This window comes from Acomys russatus, chromosome 9 (assembly GCF_903995435.1).
Source record: "Acomys russatus chromosome 9, mAcoRus1.1, whole genome shotgun sequence".
NCBI lineage: Eukaryota > Metazoa > Chordata > Mammalia > Rodentia > Muridae > Acomys > Acomys russatus.
In genome coordinates this window covers 63,483,559-63,503,648 of record NC_067145.1, presented here as the reverse complement: position 1 = coordinate 63,503,648, position 20,090 = coordinate 63,483,559, and the positions used below count along the sequence as shown (strand labels likewise).

The 20,090-nt window shown below is 43.3% G+C and overlaps 1 protein-coding gene across 3 annotated transcripts in view; it reads right to left on the bottom strand.

Moving 5' to 3' along the window:
* Larp4b (La ribonucleoprotein 4B) overlaps nt 1-15,071 on the bottom strand; it is an 83,007-nt gene extending 67,936 nt beyond the window's left edge. For 2 of the 3 annotated variants that reach the window (XM_051151458.1, XM_051151459.1), the window contains exon 1: nt 14,785-15,071. The gene's annotated coding sequence lies outside the window, so the exon portion shown is untranslated. The remainder of the gene's footprint in view (nt 1-14,784) is intronic. The other variant, XM_051151460.1, reaches the window with a different exon arrangement.
* Nucleotides 15,072-20,090: the final 5,019 nt, after the last annotated feature.

Here is a 20,090-nt window from a genome sequence, read left to right as displayed (position 1 = left end):
CTCAGGAAAAAACACTCACGCATATAAAAAGAAGTCACTTTTTTTTTTTTTAAAGTAACCCAATCTTGACTCAAAAGACAGAAGAGGTGTGACATTAGAGGTATGGGAGAAAAGAAAACTGCAAAAGAACAAAGTCAGCCCTGAATGGATGCCCTCATGACCTTGCTCCCTGGAGCCAGTCTAACATATGCTTTCCCAGCCTGCTCCTGTCTCCAGCCTCACCAGGCATTAACAGTCTCCCTGCTGCTGTACTACTGGACAGATCTCCCAGCAGCACAGTGCAGCCCGATGGCAACTCTGCACTGCCTTCTTCCCTCTGGCCTGGTGCTTCTGCTTCTACAGACACTCTTTTTCAACCACCCTGAAATGGTCTTCCTATGTGCTAAGCAAGGTAAGAAGCTCTGTATCCTGTGCAATTGAAAGGAACTGCAAAAGCAAATCGGTAATTACAGAACCTCATACTTAACTTGAACTTGTGTGTGCTCCCTTTGGTCTTCAGCCTCCCACACTCTACTCCTGTTCTTCTTTCTCACATAAGCCATAACATATCATCTAATGCTGTCGCTGTTTCTTTAAAGCATATCTAATACACATTTAAAACAATCTAAATATGCAATGCTTGTAGAAGGATTATTCTCCTGTGTATGTGGACACAACCTTTCATGTCACCCTCAGAAATGCCTTAGAAGGTACTTCCTTCAAGAAAGGGACTGCCAACTAGGTCAGGCTGACCGGACAGTGAACCCACAGATCCTCTTGTCACTACCTCCCCAGATCTGGACTTAACAGCACACCACTATACATCCAGTTTTTCTTTTTCTACTTTTTATTTTGTACATATTGACGGTTAGCCTGTATGCATGTATGTATACCAAGTACATGCCTGCTGATGCCCTGGAGCTGGCATTATGGATGGTGTGTGAGCACTGGGAATAGAACCCAGGTCTTCTGCAAGAGCAGCAAGTGCTTTTATCTCCTGAGTCAGCTCTTCTCCAGCCCCCAACTTTTCTTTATGTGAGCTCTGTCTGTGCTATCTCCTAGCCTCTCCATTACAAACATTTATCATTTCTTAGTGAGTGAAAACATTCAAAATTCTTTGACTATTCTGATTTCTAAAATACAGTATTTGTTTACAGAAATCGAATTATGTAACTTCACTAACAGAAGCATCGATGTGAATAGGGTTATGAGGCTTTGGTAAACAGATTACTCAGAGCAAAGACACCTGCCAAAGAGGAGCCTACCAGCCACAGGGCAGAGCATTCTGCAGGTGCCGAAGATTTCACAGGAAGAGCACCCAGTCTAGTGAATGCAACCAGGAACTGTGTGGCTCCAGAGCTTTTACCTCTGTTCCTGGAGTCATGCATGCCCTGTGCTCACTTCCCAGAAGGCTGGTTCACAACCTTCTGCTAAGTTTCAAAGGAGCTATCTAATCAACAGGCAGTGACATTTTTATGATCTGGCAGACTCCTATACATCAATTGTTTAAAATAAACTCACTAACCCCACTGCTCTTTTAAAACATAAAAACTGATAACCTCCTTTTCAAGGATATGTAAACTACCCAATTAAAAACCTGCAATGAGTCTTTTCTCAAATAAGGTTCATTTCTAAATTCCAACTGTTACTCAATCTTCGGAAAGCTGGACTCTCTGAAACTATCCTAACTTCCGAGTCTCCCTGCACCTAGGACTCCACCAGGCAAGTGTTCTTCCTAAAGCATGGGCCGCCCCAGTCCAGTTCAAACTCTCTAACCTGCCTTCGGGATGAAATATACACGGGTATTTGAATATTACTTTTCTGCCTCCCAACAAAACCTAAGTTAGTAATCTTTTCTATCCTGGAATATGGCACATCAAATTATGATTATCCCACCAACTCCAAAATGTTGTCACAGGGAAAGGACACCTGTGCCAGCCTGCCCGCCTTGCTCACCACTGTGCTCCTAACACAGGACCTGAGAAACCCGTAAGTGTGTGTCTAATAATTCTTCTTTGGGGCAGTAAGTGCAAGAAGAACTGCCTAGTAATTAAAACAGAAAGTATAGAAAATGAGATGATTCCAAGTAAAACCTTCATTCAAATAATGGGTTACACACAAAAAGACAGTATTTGTAAGTTAGAGTAAAATTACTTTGAACAAAATTTTCATTTTAGTCTCTAGATTTGTGTGTATGCATACAAGGGTACACTGTGGTCTATGAGTTACATATCAAAGAGTGACATTAAAAATTAACTTAATATTAAAAACAAGCCACTAAAGAAGTCTCTTAGTGGCAAACACATACTGAAGCAACTATTTGTATGGGAGGAGCAGGTAAAAATACTGTTTTAAAAATCTGCTCAAATATAAAAGGGGAGGAAGTCCTCCTCAGTCCCAGTCATAGGGGAGGGGAGTAAGGGGAAAATGGGAGGGAGGGAGGAATGGGAGGATACAAGGGATGGGATAGCCGTTGAGATGTAATAAGAATAAATTAATAAAATAAAATTAAAAAAATAAAAATAAAAATCTGCTCAAAGCTTATCTCACTGGAAACGATATTTCATATAAATGACCAATACTTGAGCCAGAAACCTGCAAATACATTTTAGCCTTTTCTTAAGTATGCTTCACTTCTATATTCCAATTGTCACTAAATTCTCCAGAAAAATCATCTCTCAACCAAATTACTACTTCAGATTCTTAGGACATCTTCACAGTGAACAAAGGCTAAAGGGGCCGACTAGGCAGTGGGGTCAGAGGTATGATGGGCACTGCCTGGAGCTGGCCTCCTTCTCACCAGGCACAACACCCTCATTCATCTGGGTTTTCTCACCAACAGCACTGTGGGGACTTCTCAGAACATGGAGGCAGCACAGTGCCTGGTACACAACGTGCTTAAGACACCTTGTCATGACTATTGCTGGAGAGACAACAGCCAGACTCAGAAACTCTGAAATACCAAACTATTTACAAAGCCACAGTACAAAACAACAGTCTTCAAGTATTAAGGATTACAATTGCAGACACTTTAAAGTTTCCCAAAATAACAGTGTAAATGGTATCGTTAAAACATAGTGAACATCCTCTTATATGTACACAAGTGATACAATATTTTGAAAAAGAACCAAAGTTCCAAAATAAACTCAGAATCAAATCTCCCTTTGGCTTAGTACTGTAAAAGATCTGTCTCCAGCCATCGCTATTTCATAAAGTGAGTTATAACTCAGGCCAGTTAGGATTACACTCCCTTTTCAGTAGATAATATGCCTCACGCAATAGATTTTGAGCAAGCAGAGTAACAGAAGCAGTGTTTGTAGTTCCAATGGCTGGGAGGGCGTGGCTCAGTGACCGCTAGCCCACCATGTAAGTGGACCTGAGCTCAGCCGTGAGGACCACAAGCCAGCCTGGGTTCTCAGAAAGCTTCCCAACAGCACTGCTTTTTAGTAAACTAAATGAACTTGTTCAGTATTATCCAGTGTGTTATGCCTCCAGCTTCAGTGAAAACATTAAAACTTTCTCATTAGACCCTTTAATGTCCTTCTCTTTTTAAGACGGTCTTGCTATGTAGGGCACACTAGCCTGTTCTTCCTGAGTGCTAGTACAGACGTGGGTATTTATTACCCCACCTGGCTAAAGCCTGCACATCTAGGGTAAGCCCCCAGACACACACTGCTGTGTCATCCAAATCGAAGGTGTTGAAACAACACCAGCTTTTTACAAGGGTTGAGTATTGTCATTATGGGCTCAAAAGCATGAAACTAGAAACAATACCATTTTCTGTCTTTCCTGTAGTGGATAGTGCAAGCAAACTGTCCTCTGGCCTCAGAGTCCCCAGACTCTAAAACAGGTGTCCTGAAAATAGACAGTCAATAGCTTCAATTTTGAGAACCTTAAGACAAGCAGCACACAGCTGGAATTTGAGCTGTTTCCTGGGGAAACTATTGTTAAACTGAGATCCTGACACACACCAGTTGTTTTGCTTAAACACAGCAAAACACACATGAAAGCTTTCCAAAAAAATCACTTTCCCTCTAGTTTGAGTCTCTTTTTTTTAAAAAAAGCCATGGATACTGGGTATAACGACACACATCTTTAATTCCAGCACTGGGGAGGCAGAAGCAGAGGGATCTCTGAGCACAAGGCCAGCATAGAGCTACAGAGTGAAAGCCTGTCTTTAAAAGCAACAAAAGCCACACATACAAAATGCAAAATATGACATCATACTTTTGAACCTGTACATAGTTAACACCAAGGATACTAAAAATAAACAACTGTATGAATGCTTTAGTAAGAAAAACATGTTATTTATATTAATTTCTCTTGAGTTACTCTTTCTTAAAAGTGAACTACAGCCAAGCGTGGTGGCGCACACCTTTTATCCCAGCACTTGAGAGGCAGAGACAGGCAGATCTCTGTGCGTTTGAAGCCAGCCTGGTCTACAAAGTTCCAGGACCCCAAGACGGTTATACAAGAAACACTGTCTCAAAAACAAACAAATAAACAAAAAAGGTGAATTAGTATAATCCAGTCTGCTTATATTATATAAATTGGTGGATGCTAATCCCAACATGTAGTACTACCTCCCTATCTGAATCAAAGTTGCCGAATATTCTAGAATGACAAAATCCTTAATTTTCCTTGAATACAGTCATGTATTCTATACTATTTAAGTTAAGGATAATGCAAACATAATGGTGGCCCTATACATTATAATGGAACTAAAACTTCTGGGGACGGGCTGAAGAAATAATCTCAGTGACTTAGAGCACTTGATGCTCTTTCAGAGAACTGAGTTTGATTCCCAGCACTCACAGCAAGAGGATCACAGCTCTCTACAACTCCTGCTCCAGGGATCCCACACCCTCCTTCTGGCCTCTGTGAGCACCTATACTCACATGCACAGACCCTGCCACTAGCGCACCCCAGCCCGGATGCACAATAAATTTAAGAATTCCAATGGCCTACTGTTGCGGTAGCTGTTGCGAAAAATCTAATATCTGGTTGCAACATGTTACTCACTGTTGTAGCAATATTGATATAAACAAACCTACTGCACTACCAGGTGTATAAAAACACATGGAATAATGCACAGATAATACTTGATAGTGCTCAGAAATGATCCTTATTAGTTTTTTTTTACTAAACTTTTATTATTTGAACATTAACATTTACTTAAAAAAATCTTACTATAAAACAGCATGCCATGTTGTGTAGACAGCACATCTCTCACTGTAAATCTTGACTACACCAAAAGGTTATATGAATTGACTAGTCTATCCAATCTGTTTGTGCTAAGTATTCTAAGGTATTCAATAGTCACAATAAATAGCCTAACTGTATTTCAGAACATAACCCCATCTTAAGCAACAAATAATAACACTACTTCATTTTTTAAAGAGCTTCTAGAGAATCTGCTTTTAGGGTTGGAAAGATGGTGATTAAGAGTGTGAGGGAGCTGGAGAGATGGCTCAGTGGTTAAAAGCACTACTCTTCCAGAGGTCTTGAGTTCAATTCCTAGAGACTATATGGTGGCTCACAACCATCTATAATTTGATCTGACGCCCTCTTCTAGTATGCTGGTGTACATGTAGGTAGAGCAACTCATCTACATAAAAATAATTGTTTAAAAAAAAAAAAAGATGAAGAGCGTGAGCCAGGCAGTGGTGGCACACACCTATAATCCCAGCACTCAGGGAGTTAGAGGCCAGCCTGGTCTGCAAATTGAGTCCAAGAGAGCCAACCCAAGGCTACAGAGAGAAATCCTGTCTAGAAAAAACAAAAACAAACCCCAAAAAGACTAACAGTGTGTACTGATCTTTCAAAGAACCTGAGTTCCACACTCAGCACCCATATGAGACTGCTCACAATTGCCTGTAGCCTATAATCTCAATTTCTGGTAGATCCAATGCCTCTGGTCTCCTTCAGGCACCTACCCTCCTCACCTACTACACACATATAAAAAATAATCCAAATAAATCTTAAAAAAAAAAAAAAGTCCACTTTAAAGTTAAAATGTTTCTTTTAAAATTCTGCAACAGAAATAAGGCTAATGTTTTTACCAATGTCTAGGTTGGTTTTACAGGTTTGCATGTGTTTGGGCTGAGTCCGCAACTACGAGTGCAATGAGCCTAGGGTGGGTCCACACCAGGAAGAGGCAGAGCACATCCAGATCCTGGGAAAGAGCTGAGTTACAGTCATAACTCTGTCACTAACCAGCTAACTGCATGTCTAACCAACAAACGTACAACTTCTGTGGAGTACTTAGGGCCTTCAGCTCTAAAAACCTATGATGAGATACTGCTTTTCTGACAGTTGATAACTAGTTATCGAATCTCAACTAACACAAGAGTATAGACCAAAACTGGAAATCTCCGAGGCTGACTCTGCTACGTCACGGTGGTATTAGTTCTCACCTAACACTATGTAAGCACCTGGTAATTCCAGACAGGTAACAATGACATTAATAGAAACTTAGGAACCTGGAATATAACTTATTAATGTGACTTAATAATGTTACATTAATAGTAAACATGTGGTAACTAGTCTTTAAAATAAACTTATCTAATCCTACTTTCACACCAATTGAAAGCTGGGGATCTAGCATTTTCTTTCCCTCCTTCCCTATCCCCATTAAAATTGAGCTGACATAATTTAGAGTGTTCAACGGATCATATGTTTCATGAAAAGTACGTACTATATGTTATAACCCAACACAATAAAAAGTACTTTTGGGCCGGGCGTGGTGGCGCACGCCTTTAATCCCAGCACTCAGGAGGCAGAGGCAGGCGGATCACTGTGAGTTCGAGGCCAGCCTGGTCTACCAAGTGAGTCTAGGACAGCCAACGCTACACAGAGAGACCCTGTCTTGAAAAACCAAAAAGAAGGAGGAGGAGGAAGAAGAGGAGGAAAGAAAGAAAGAAAAGTACTTTGAATATTTTGAACTTGAAAGACACAGTATGCTACAAGAGTCTCCCTAAGTTTGGCTGAAACCTACTAAAACACCATCACTCTGAATTGGAAGGCACTCTGTAGACGCAATTTAAATTTTCCATGTCATGGAGATTTAAATTCTATAAGCCTGAGTACTTCTGGCAGTTTTGGTTTGGGCAATTTTAGTTTCTACCTCTAATCTTTTTTGTGTTTCGATTTAATTTACCTTAAATTAGCCAGTCTTGAAGAATATTTTCAGCAGAAGAGATTTAAGTTCATCGAAGTTACAGAAAAACATAAGCACTGTGAAAAAGTGCAGAACACACACTAAGCACTGGGCACCCAGCTTCCTGCATTTTGCCCTTTGGTCTTCCTCATGGCTCTCCCTCTCTGAAGGAGCAAAGAAGCTGACTCACCAACTACTCATATGCACAGCTGGTCTGCACCCCAAATGACCTGTTAAAGGGCGACACTGATTTGCATCTGGCATGGTGACAATAACTGGGGAAGTAGGGCGGCAGCCACTCAGGTAGCAGGACTTAATGAACATGGCACGCAGTCTGAGCTGAGAATAAAGCCAAGCACCCACATAAGCAGAATTCCTGACACACTAACTGAAGTACTATAGATTGTCTTTTAAATACTTTTACCTCCTAAAAGCATTTTTAAAAGGATTTTACTTTTCTGAATATTTAATAGCAAACTGGCTTAAGTCTACTCTTTTTGTTTGTTTGTTTTTCAAGACAAGGTTTCTCTGTGTAGCCTTGGCTGTCCTGGACTCACTTTGTAGACCAGGCTGGCCTTGAACTCACAGCAATCCACCTGCCTCTGCCTCCTGAGTGCGCCACCCCCGGCTTTAAGTCTACTCTTAAAAGTTATTGGTCACACAGTCACAGCTGAGTGGTTAAGACGATGGACTGCACCCCATCTTCTGATGCCTTGGAAGCCATTAGGAAGAAGTACCATTGTTCTCCAATAAGACCAAAATTTTCCCTTTGCAAACTCTGGTTTAAAAACAACTGAGAAGCCGGCAGTGGTGGCGCACACCTTTAGTTTAAGCACTCAGGAGGCAGAGGCTGGTGGATTACTGTGAATTTGAGGCCAGCCTTGATCTACAAAGTGAGAGCTAGGACAGCCAAGGCTACACAAAGAAAAACCAAAAATAAAACTGAGAATACTTTTTTACTAGCTACTGTTACTAACTAAAGCAGAGAAATACAATTGAAGTGAATGAAGACACCTTACAAGATACAAATCTCAACAATGAAACATTAGGATACAGTGTAATAAAAAAAAAAGAGAAAGGAGGGCTCAAAAAAGTGTCAGTCTGGGCCCTCCCGGCTCTGGGGACAGGGTCTCATGTAACCCAAAGCTTGAAGCCTTCTTGCTCGTTCTGCCTCCCCCTCTCAAGAACTAGGATTACAGGTGTGTCACCACACCCAGCCTACAGAAAGGTTGTACAAGTATTGTTTTAAAATGAATGTTGATCCCAGCACTCGGGAGGCAGAGGCAGGTAGAGCGATGTGAGTTCGAGGCCCACCTGGTGTACAAAAGTGAGTCTAGGACAGCCAAGGCTACACAGAGAAACCGTGTCTCGAAAAACCAAAAATAAAATAAAATAATATGAATGTTGAAACTGTGCACAAAGAGTAACAATCTCTGAAGCTGCCTGTAACTTCACATCAAGTGGGCTAAGGGGTTTGCATCCTGTAGTATGATCAACCCACAATAAAAATATAAAGCTTTCTGAAATATGAAAACAACAACAACAACAAAAAAATGCTTCCATTTTCCAGAGATGTTACTAAAAAAAAGAATGTTAATTAGTTTGCCCTGATAAAATCAGAACTAACAATATACTTTTAAACAACTGACAAATGATAGCAGACCCAAGGCATATTTTTCAGCTACTTTTTAAACATGTATGATTTTGCAGCATACAAACTAAAGGAATCTAAGCAAGCTACCCTTCGTGTAGACTGGAAGTGGGTCTTTTCAACTGTGACCAAGAAAATCATAAAGTAAAGGAAGAATAATCTGCTCCTTGCCACTAAGTAAAATTCATTGTCAGTGCACTCATTTCTGCCTCTTCCCTATCACTTTCCATAAAGCAGAACAAGTATTTTCTTAAATGTTTTGATTTTATTTATTATCTTTATTTATGTATGTGTATGGGCACATGCCATGGCGTGCATGTGGCAATAAGAGGGCAACCTCCAGGAATTGGTTCTCTCTTTCAACCATGTGGGATCTGGGGATCAATTGAACAGTTTGTCAGGCTTGGTGGCAAGCACCTTTAACCTGCTCAGCTCACCAGCTCCGAACAATTATTTTTAAAAGGCAATTCTAATCGTGTAATTCACCACTTAAAAACCTCCAAGTGTTTCCTGATGTTTCCTCAACCTACACAGGGACATCCTAGGCCCCAAGGCCAATTCCCACCTACTTCTTTCAGTTCCTTCGCCTCATTAAGCTGTTTCTACATTAATTTGTCATAAGTTCTTTGTTCCCACCCACCTCAGAGTCACTGCAGCATCATTCTCTTTGCTGAAAAGGCTACTTTCATCTCCTGTCTTTTCTCATAACTTCCCTCTAGAGCCACATCTCTGACCTACTGACCATTGTACTTTTATACTGGGTTAAGTGGTTGTGTACCTTGCACCCAAATGAAGACCGGATATTTGCTTTATTCACCATCACAAGGCTGGGGTTTATTAAATTTCTCAGGGAGCTACAGGTACAACTCTAGAGCACTTGTCTGGGAAAAATATTAATTCCCAGCACCACAAATAAATAAACAAAAAATTGCAAACAAATCATTTATGGCACATTATGTGCCTGATACTGTCCTGGTGTCTGGGTTCATACTAATGAATAAAATAGACAAAATGCCCTGTATATGTCATGGAGTTAGAGTACAGACAACAGACCACAAATAAATAATGTATATGGCATGTTACAGTGCCAAGAGTAATGCAAAGGAAAAATACAGAAAGGAAATGAAAGCAAGCCTAGGGCAAACATGACATAACACACGACAACTGTAACTAACAAGGAAAAGCATAGCTGTCACCAGTATCTGAATGTCAGTGTACATGACTTTAAATAGAATATCACATTAAAAATACACTAGAAATACCATCGTTGCTTTGGGTTTTGTTAATAGAATTTAATTTTAAAGCAAAATACAGAAAGAAAAAAAGAGGTCTATGGAAAGACTGAAAGACAGTGAAATGTAAGGTTAAATTATTGTGCCTAAGCCACTTTCTCCATTAAATACAGCTATGAAAAGTCAGCTAAAACATTGTAAAAGTAACTTTATAAACTAGAAGAAGCTCCGCAATATATCCTTTTCAGTTGTCCACTTTTGTTAACAGACATTGTCAACACTTTCTTTCACACAAGTGGAAGATGCCCTTAGCCATGCTTTATCCCTCATCACACTAGGCCTTAAAGCGGGGGGAAAAAAGTATTAAACATAAAAGAGATCTTCCTCATAAGAAATATCCCTGGGTTAACTGCATACTCTATAGGATGCAGCGAGTGAGAAACACTCAGTTAAACTTAGAAACGGAGGCAACGAGTCCTCAAGAGCAATCTTAACAGTATTAAGGAACTAAGCAAAGCCAGGCAGGTTGCAGACCTGTAATCCCAGCACTCAAGAGGCAGAGGCAGGGGGATCTCTATGCATTCAAGGCCAGCCTGGACAGAGAAACCCTGTCTCAAAAAAACAAAACAAAACAAAAAAGGGACTAAGCAGAGATTTGTAGGGGGGGAAAAAAAAAGGCAAAGAAACTACTAAGACAGCACACCATGGAGGAAGGCCTAGAAAGTGAGCAGGGAATGAAGCCACAAGCAGTGGGGCTACAGTGAGCACGCCCTGATAAGTTTCTAGGAAGGGCCAAGCAAGCAGAATGTGTCTGAAAGGCAGACTCTGGATAGAGATGATGAAGACAGTTTGTGTAAATAGAGGATGATTTTATTTTGATCAAGCAATTAAGAACCATCCTGATAAACAAGCTTTAAGGAAGATGAAAGGATTATTTTCAATGACAACTAAGTCTTATATCAGTGATCATTAAGCTCCCTCTAAAAAATAATAAGGCAGAATGTTTTCCATCTGTATAAAGTCCTAAACATTTTCAAATGCCGAGGTCTCAGAGACTGAGGTGGCAGGGATGGCACGCAAGGGAAAGATCACACAATCAGCAGCAGCACTCCTATGCAAATCCTTCCTGATTAAAACAGGGGTCACGACAGCTTCCACAGAAAAGCGGTGCAAAGACAGACCGTATAAAGGCACAGAGACAAGAGGCATGGGGGAGGAGAGAGCAAGGAATGGAAAGGAAGGAAGCACAGCTAATAGTTTCCCCTACTCCTAAGGACGCCATGTGCACATGGGGAAATAAAGCCGCCTGTAAGGCACAACACTAAGGGGAAATGTTTCCAACTTGAAATTTATCTCCCTTCTCTTCTGGTTTTCACATTCATGTATTTATAGTGTGTAGAGGTCAGAAGACAACTTGCAGAAATTGGCTCTCTTCTACCACATGGGTTATGGGGACTGAACTCAGGTCAGCAGGCTTGATAGCAAGTGTCTTTAGCAGCTCAGACACCTCACAAGGCCCCTTCCTTTTCTTAAGGGAATCTAGAGGCTTACTATTCCAATTCCATGGCCTAATAAGAAAATTCATTTCTAATTAAGGTAACTACAGGGAACAGCAGCTCCAAAGACCTCAACAAGTCTAACACTTAAGGACAAACTAGCTGGCCTGGAGGTACAGGCTTGTATTCCCAGCTGCTGTAAGGCTAAAACAGGTGGGTAGCAAGTTCAAGGCCAGGGAACAACTTAGTAGAATTCTTAACTTCAATAAAACAATTTTTATAAAAAAATTTAAAAGAGGGCCAGGGGTTTAGATCAGTGGTAAAGTGCCTAGCATAAACCAAGTACCAGGGTTTACTCCTATGTACTGCCAAATAAATTAGAGCAAAACATTTAAATTAAACTGAAGTCTCATGAATTTAACCATCAAATAGTAATGAACTCACTCACTGTACACTCTAAAATTAACTTTCACAGAAAAAAACAAAAACAAGCAACAACAGAATATTTCTTCACATACAAAAAAGAATATGAGGGCTGGGCAATGGTGACGCATGCCTTTGACCCCAACACTTGGGAGGCCCAGCTTCAACGCCTGCATTTTTCTTCCTCTCATTAAAAAATGGTTGAAATGGTTTAATGGTAGAAATTTCAAAAGGACACTACAATTTTTCTGCTTCTACCAATCTGAAATTAAGAAAGCAATATACCTTAAACCCTAAGTAGCTACAAGAACACTACAGGTGTTAGAAAAGTACATGTAAACTCCGCCTTTAACTCTAATGTAAAAACAAATGGGACTTACAGGAACTAACCAGTATAGCACTTTCCCAACCTCAAAGGCCATCACCTCACTAAAAGTGAAAGAGCTACAGTATAATCCTAGTGCATATTCTGACAGCAGTATGAATGCCCCGTGACATAAAAATGACAGTGAGAGGAGTGTGAGCCACTTCTTAGCTGGTTAACACCAGCCAAGTCTAAAGAGTTTGTAAATCTTGTTGCAAACCTGAACAGACACAGCTACTTGACAGCGCTGTTCATCCTAATCACCGTTAACAATTATGTCCAAACTCTCACTTAGCATTTCAGAATTACGTTTAGATAACTTTCTAAGACTTCTTCATGAAAACAGGTGGTTAAATGAAATATCTATTTGCTGACTTCAAGCAATCTTTGTCATGTTGTGTGCATATTTAGGTAAGCCACATAAGTTCAATTCGTTAAACCTCAAAGTTTTTGGGTTTGTTTGTTTGTGTTTTAACAAAATGGGCAAACCCCCAGAACATTAAATATGAAACTGCTGCTACTTAATTTCAGCTACTCTTCTACAGAATGTGGTATAATGAATCTAGCAAACTTCAACCCCCATATAATCATCTATTTTCTCTCTGGATCTTACTCAAATATAGTATAGCTCTTTTCTCCAAATTAACATTCTGCCTCAGAACCTGTTTTCTATGTGAGAGATGTGATCAAGGGGGAAAAACACTACCAATAAATTAAAAGTTGACAGCTAAAAGGTAGAATATCAAAGATAGCAATTGAGTAACAATAAAAATAGCAAAACAGCCAACATCAACATGCTCGTGTTACATTAGTCTTCTGAGGCTCCTACAGACTGAGAAACTCAGTCACCTAGAGGATAACTAACTTCTTCTCTTTTTATTTTTTGGTTTTTCCAGACAGGGTTTCTCTGTTAAGCCCTGGCACTCACTCTGTAGACCAGGCTGGTCTCGAACTCAAGAGATCCACCTGCCTCTGCCTCCCTAGTGCTGAGATTAAAGGCGTACTCAGGAGAACTTCTAATGACTACGAAGCCATGCCATTTTTAGTCATATAAATAAGTCAACTCAAGTCGCATTAGTATCCAAAATACAAGATGAAATATATTTCTAACTAATGCAAGTTTTAAGGGAAATGTACTAAATGAAAAAATAAACTTTCAAAAAACCACAACCATTTCAAGTTCCATCAATTAACCTTGACTATAAATAAGGGGAGCCAATCAAGTTGAGGGAGTATGGAAATTGCACATAATATACTATCAGACCACCAAAAAAGTGAGCATCATTCTTCTCTCTTGTGGTCTAGCAAAGGTTAACTCAAAACAAATCGCAAATGCATTTTAAACATTCGACTCAATTTGAAAAGGAGTAGCTAAACGCCCTAAAAGAAACACTTGCATTTGCTACTGCCTCTACTAAAAACTCCCTTACTCAACTGTGTGCTACAATCTAATTCCACTGTAGCCACGGGAAGCTCTAGTTTTATTCTGTTACATAAAACTTCAAAGTTTCAGTTTATGATTAAGACAAAGTATTCCTCGGCCAGTGAGAAGGTCTCGAATGGAAGTCAGATTGAGATAATTTTCTACGGGTAGTTTTCTCACATACCGAGTGAGTCCAAATTCAAGGCCACCTTACACCAAAAAAAATTGGGGTGGGGGGAGAGAGACACAGGATTAAATTCACTGAAAGTCACAATATGCAATGACCTAAACTCTGAAACAAACTTAATGCTCTATTATACACCACTGAGAAGCAGGTGGTTAAGAGGTTGCTGGCCGGCTCCCAGGAGTCTTCACATTTGATTTTTATTTCTTAACTATTTCAAAGTCGAACTTGCTCAAGTCTGTCAAGTGTAAGGGGAAAGGGGAGCAGCATTCCAAACACACACACTCGAGCAACAGGATCCTAACTTCCTGGTTCTAAAGGAATGCGATTCCCTAATGAGCCATCTCTCCCCGCAGCAGCGAGCGCGCTGTCTGGCTGGTCTCCGGCAGGACCGAGGGGGGCGAGGCCCCGGCGCCGCACTGCGGGTCCCCGTCGCCCGCCCGCCCGCCCGCCCGCCCGCCCTGGGGACGCTGGTGGCCTGCGACCCCAGCCCGTTCTCCTCCGGCTGCACAGGCAAATCCGCGCGGGCCTCGGGGAGGAGGCCTCGGGGTCGACTCAACACACGCCTCGCTCCGCTCTGGTCCAGTCTAGCCAGGGCCATGTCAGTCGGGTCTGACCCCAGCCCGCAGGTCCTCCCAGGTCCAGTCTAACCCAGGCCTCCCCGGCCGCTCTCTCCACGGCACTGCCCGTCTCTGCCCGTCCGCCCCAGCGCCGGCCCTGCGCGGTCCCTCCCCGGCCCGGCCCGGCCCTGGCCCGCCTGGCCCAGTCCCTCCGGGAAGATGGCGGCCCGGTGACAGGCTGGTGCCGGCGCGGGTCCGAGCACCGGGCGCGGAGGGAGGCAGCCCGGTCGGTGACCGAGGACGGCCCGCTCACCTGTCAGCCGCCCGCCCCGCCCGACCGGCCGCCCGCGGGCTCGTCGCCGCAGCCCCGGTGCCCGGCGACCGCGCAAAACACGCGGGGACGGCCGAGGAGGGAGACGGCAAGAAGAGGCGGCACGGCCGGGCCGGGCCGGAGAAAGCAAAGAGGCGCGGGCGCGGGCTTGGCGGCGGCGGCAGCTGATCCTTCCCCTTTCGGGCCCGAAAATGTCTCAACCTCGAGACTCCCGATCCCCAACGCTCCTTCCCGTTCGCATGAGAACACACAGATCCCACTTCCGGGGCCCTGCGGAAGTCCCACCCCCGCGCGGCCTCGCGCCCTACCCCGGCGCCCTCACCCACCCGGCCCGCCGACTGGCGTTTGGCGCCCGGGAGAGCCTAGCGTCATGTCAGCGCTGCGCGGTGATTGGCTAAGGGAGGGCTCGAGTCCGCCCTTCTACTTCCCCCGGCCTCTCCGCGCGCACCCATCTCGCGGCATCTGTGATTGGCGCGTGCGCGCAGGCTGCCGGCCCCGCCCCGCCCCGCCCCGCGCAGCTGCGCGCGCCGCTCGTCCCGTCTCTCTCCCCGCCCATTCTGCAAGCCCCGCCCGCTGGCTCCCGGGGCGCCAGTTGTAGCTAACCCAGCCGAGTGTACGTTTCTTAAGCGTGCGGGACTTCCAAAGTTGGCGGGCAGTGCCCTGAAAAGCGCACCCCTCGCTACGGATCCGCTGTCCCCAGGACCTCGACCCCTGTCCCGCACTCCTCTACAGCTTCCCCAGAGCTTCAGTGTGGGATGACCAAAGAAACCTGGTCTTGTCGCTTCCCAGAAAATTGAGAATAGTAATACTTTGCTCTTGTCAATTTCCTTTAAAAAACAAACAAAACAAAAACAAAGAATATGTTGCATTTTGTTAAAACTTGCTGCCTACTTATATACATTCGTGCGCCGGTTGCTTCCTGTCTATACTTCGTTATTCCAAATCGTACGAGTTTTTCCCGATTGAAAAGGCTCTCTTGGAACTGTATCTATGGCTACTGTGTACTTGTTCTGCTTATTGGTTTCTAGGAATAGTTTTCCAATGCTGAAGAGTCCGCATTTCGGAAGCAGGCTTCTTGGACACATGTATTAGGTCTTTTTGTGGGAGTTTATTCTCTTCTGCCCTGTAGGTCTTTACGGCTTTTTACCAACTAAGCCATCCTCACGCTCCCAATACCTTGCTGCATTCTACTATCCTTAAGAATACTTGCAACTCGGTTATACTCGAAGACCCATTTGTTCTTCAAAGACCAGTCTCACCATTTAGCACAGGTTGGCTTTCAACTCAACATTGATCTCTTGTCTCCCACCTCCATAGTAGTGGAAGTACTGCCTGGCACTGCTGTGCCATACTCGTATGTGTTTCTAAAGATAATAACTTGCATAAGACCAAGATTTCCTCTGATACTAGAAAGCATATACAATATTGATACCATTAAAACCTTTCCCTTCCCTGGTAGTTCCGCCTGCTGTTACCCCTCAGGGTATTTGTTGTCAGAGCAATGCAACTGGTGTGTCATCCAGAGTACCTGCAGGCATTTCCTTCATGGCTCCGTGTTGTCTTTTCTACAGGATAACTTCAAGTACTATTTCATGAAAAGAAGGCCTTTCCCAAACTAGTGAAAATCACCTGCTTCAGTCCTCTCCCTGACCTTTCCTACCCTGTAGGGTGAGACACCCTAACACATTAGTGTACTAAGCATTCGGCGAGTTACTGGGTCTACACCAGAACAAACACAGCCTGCATACTCTACATAGTGTCAAGCAGTGTTTAATATGTGGTTTGTCCTATGAGCCACCTGGGGTGTGGCTCGGTGACAGAGTGCCTGCCTGGCATGTAGAAGGCCCTGGCTTCCAACCCTAACATGGAAAGAAAAGTGAGGAGGGAAGGAGAGGACCCAGAGCATCGTAGGTCTTAAAAAGCTATGGCTCTGTCTCCTTCATACGTCCATCCTACCAGTGGGCTTATTTTATCTGGTAGATCATTTCTGCAGTATGCAAGGTCCAGTACTAGCAAAGACCCTTGATGTCTTTCCTCCCCCAGCAGCCTGCATAGCACCTTAGCCAACAAATAGGAGGATCCCAAGTTGGTTTAACATTGATTTCTCTGTTTTTTTGGTGTTTTTTTTTTTTGTTGTTGTTGTTTTTGTTTTGGTGTGTGTGTGTGTGTGTGTTTTGGTTTTTCGAGACAAGGTATCTCTGTGTAGCCATAGTTGCCTGGACTCACTTTGTAGACCAGGCTGGCCTCGAACTCAGTTATCCATCTGCCTCTGCCTCCTGAGTGCTGGGATTATAGGTATGCAAACTCTTCTTTTAAAGATGTATTTTGAAATTATCTTACTAACTAGTAAGTTTTTTAATTTTCTAATTTCTTTTAATGTCTAACTTGGGCATGGTGGCCCATTCAGAGCCCTCAAATGATTGAAAGAAGAGGATCTCAAGTTTCAGGCCAGCCCAGATTTTGCCGTTAGTCAAGGATATCAAGGATATCACAACATAAATTCTAATTATTCTGAGCTGCTCTTTGCCCATCAGTTAAATATTTTCTAAGAATTTCCTTTGCTTTGAGAGACTCTATTGAGTTCTGGGGACAGGAGAGCAATACTTAAAAGAAAATAACAAATATGTGGGAAAAGGGAGTGTAGGTTCTCAGAAGAGGATCTCAGCCAACTTGGGAAGGAACCAGGAGTGGTAGATAACCCCAGGCTGAAGACAAAGAGTGGAGGGGCTGCTCACAAGCCTTCTTCATAGAATGAGCACCAGCTGGGAAGTTAGAGACAGGCTAGTCCTGTTCAGTGAGTCAAGATTTTATTACGTGGCTAGGAGGAGCCCTTAAGAAGCTGTTGTAAGCAGGGTGTGGTGGCGCACACCTATATACCCAGCACTCAGGGAGGCAGAGGCAGGCGGATTGCTGTGAGTTCAAGACCAGCCTAGCCTTCAAAGCAAGTCCAGAATATACTGGGCTACACAGAGAAACCCTATCTTCAAAAATCAAAAACCAACAACAACAACAAAAGCATGGCTTTACACAGCTACTGGTGTGAGTGTGTGTGTGTGTGTGTGTGTGTGTGTAAAAATAATAGAGATGATGAAAGAAAATGGGAAGCTCTTCTTTACAGTAGAATGCTAACTAATAAGTGAGAAGAAACTGTTTTTAAAGATCAGCCATGCTGCCACTATCATAGAACTTACAACAGCCACAAATGCTGAAGTGAATGGAAGTTTATTCAGGCGGAGGTTATATCTGATATTTCACTACTTATTAATTCCAAAAGGAAAGGACATTTTGCAGTTGATGAATGTGTGGGCTCCTGAATCAAGTGGACCAAGTCAGCAATAATGGCTTCCTGACTGACCTCATGAGTTCCCAAGTGCCTACTTCCGTCATGGGGGACTCATGACCAAACACAGTGAGCAAGCTGGTGTGTGGAACGTTGCTGAAGCTGCATGTTACTGACACACAGGGGATCATAAATCTCTTCTTCCTGCTTATTCTTTTACATTTTAATTTCCTTGTGATAATCAAAATGTGAAAATGCTACAGAAGATTTCAATTTCTTATAGATATCCCACGAAAATGTGTTACTCAAAACACACTCAAAGAAATGAAGGAGTGCATTTCCTGGGATATCCCATGATCCCTTGCTGAAGGAACAAAGGGGCCCAGACAAAGCCCCTGCCTGGGTCTTGCATCCTAGGAAGCTGAAGAGACATACGGAGAGCTTAATGGGCAAGCACAGAACCAGGAAGAGCAGATGCTGAAATGACCAGGGAGGAGAAGCAACAAAAAAAGGACCTACAAGTGTGGCCTGCAGTGGGAACTTAAGATTTACACAGCCACAGAATCCTGGAATGGGGAACCATATCTAGAAAGAATCTCTCTCTCTCTCTCTCTCTCTCTCTCTCTCTCTCTCTCTCTCTCTCTCTCTCTCTCTCTCCCCTCCCTCCCTCCCTCCCTCTTCCCTCCCTCCCTCTTCCCTCTTCTGCCCCCCCTCTCTCTCATGTATGTGTGTGTGTGTGTGTGTGTGTGTGTGTGTCTGTGTATCTTTGTATGTGTCTGTGTCTATGTGACTGCAGGAGCATGTACAGGTACCTTCACCCACACATGTACATGTGGAGGCCATCAGGGTCCTGTTCTGTCACTCTCCACTGAGACAGGGTCTCTCACTGAACCTAGAGCTGGCCTGCAGTTAGCCAGCCCCGGAAGTCCTCTTGTCTCTGCCTCGCACAGCACTGACAACACATTGTGTGAGTTCTGGACTTCCATGGCAGGTCCTCGTGCTTGCTTATCAAGCACTCTTACCCAGGAAACTGTCTTCCCAGCTTCTCTAGAAAGATAAGAAACCTTTCTGTATTGCACACTTTGAAATACCTGGGGGATAGTATATTTACAGAAAACCCACAGGAAGGACCTAGGCTGCTCTCGCAAGACTTCAGGGGTTGGGTTTGTGTCTTCTTTGAATGTAACACTATTTTCTCTTATGATGGTTGGGTCTGCAGCTTGAACTCATGATATCGTGTGTGGGTTTCCCCAGGGACTAGCTGAGACCCAATTGCTTTCAGTAATTTTTAGTTACTTTTGCATTACCATAGCCAAAAACACCTGAGAGAGATACTGTAAAGAGCAAAGTGTTAATTTGGCCTGTGGTTTTTCAGTAATTCACCCCATCATAGTGATGGTGTGGTGGGCCAGCCCTGCAGGGCAGTGGGGGTCTGGGGTAGAGACTGTTCATGGTAATAGACCAGGAAGCAGAGGTCAGAACCAGGATTGGGTATAACCTTCAAAATCCCACCCCTAGCGAACTACTTCCTCCAACTAATTCTTGCATTTTTAAAGACCTAACGCTTCAGAGCAACACCACAAGCTGGGAAACAGGTACCGAAGATGCGAGCCCTGGAAGATCATTCCAAAACTAACACCTACGTAGTAGCCACCCACACCTAGGCATGAGGTGGTTACTAGGTCTAAGGAAAGACCTATTTTCACCTTGATTGCATGTCTGGTTGAGGCCCTCACAAAATGTTGGTAAGACTGAAGAGACGTTGGAAGGACTGAAGATTTCAGTCACTTCTGAGAAGTGTACTGTCCCAGCAAACTCTCCTCAGAAACAAATGTCTGTTTTGTTGCTTTAGAAAATGGACACAGGTACACAATCCACAGACACGATGGCTCTTTTTACTGGATAAAAATGATTCCCGGGAGGTCTGTGAAGGGAGAGACAAACATCAGCAGATCCCATTATTTTGTGGCTTTGGGGTTTTGTTCTTTGTGTGTGCATGTCCACGCGT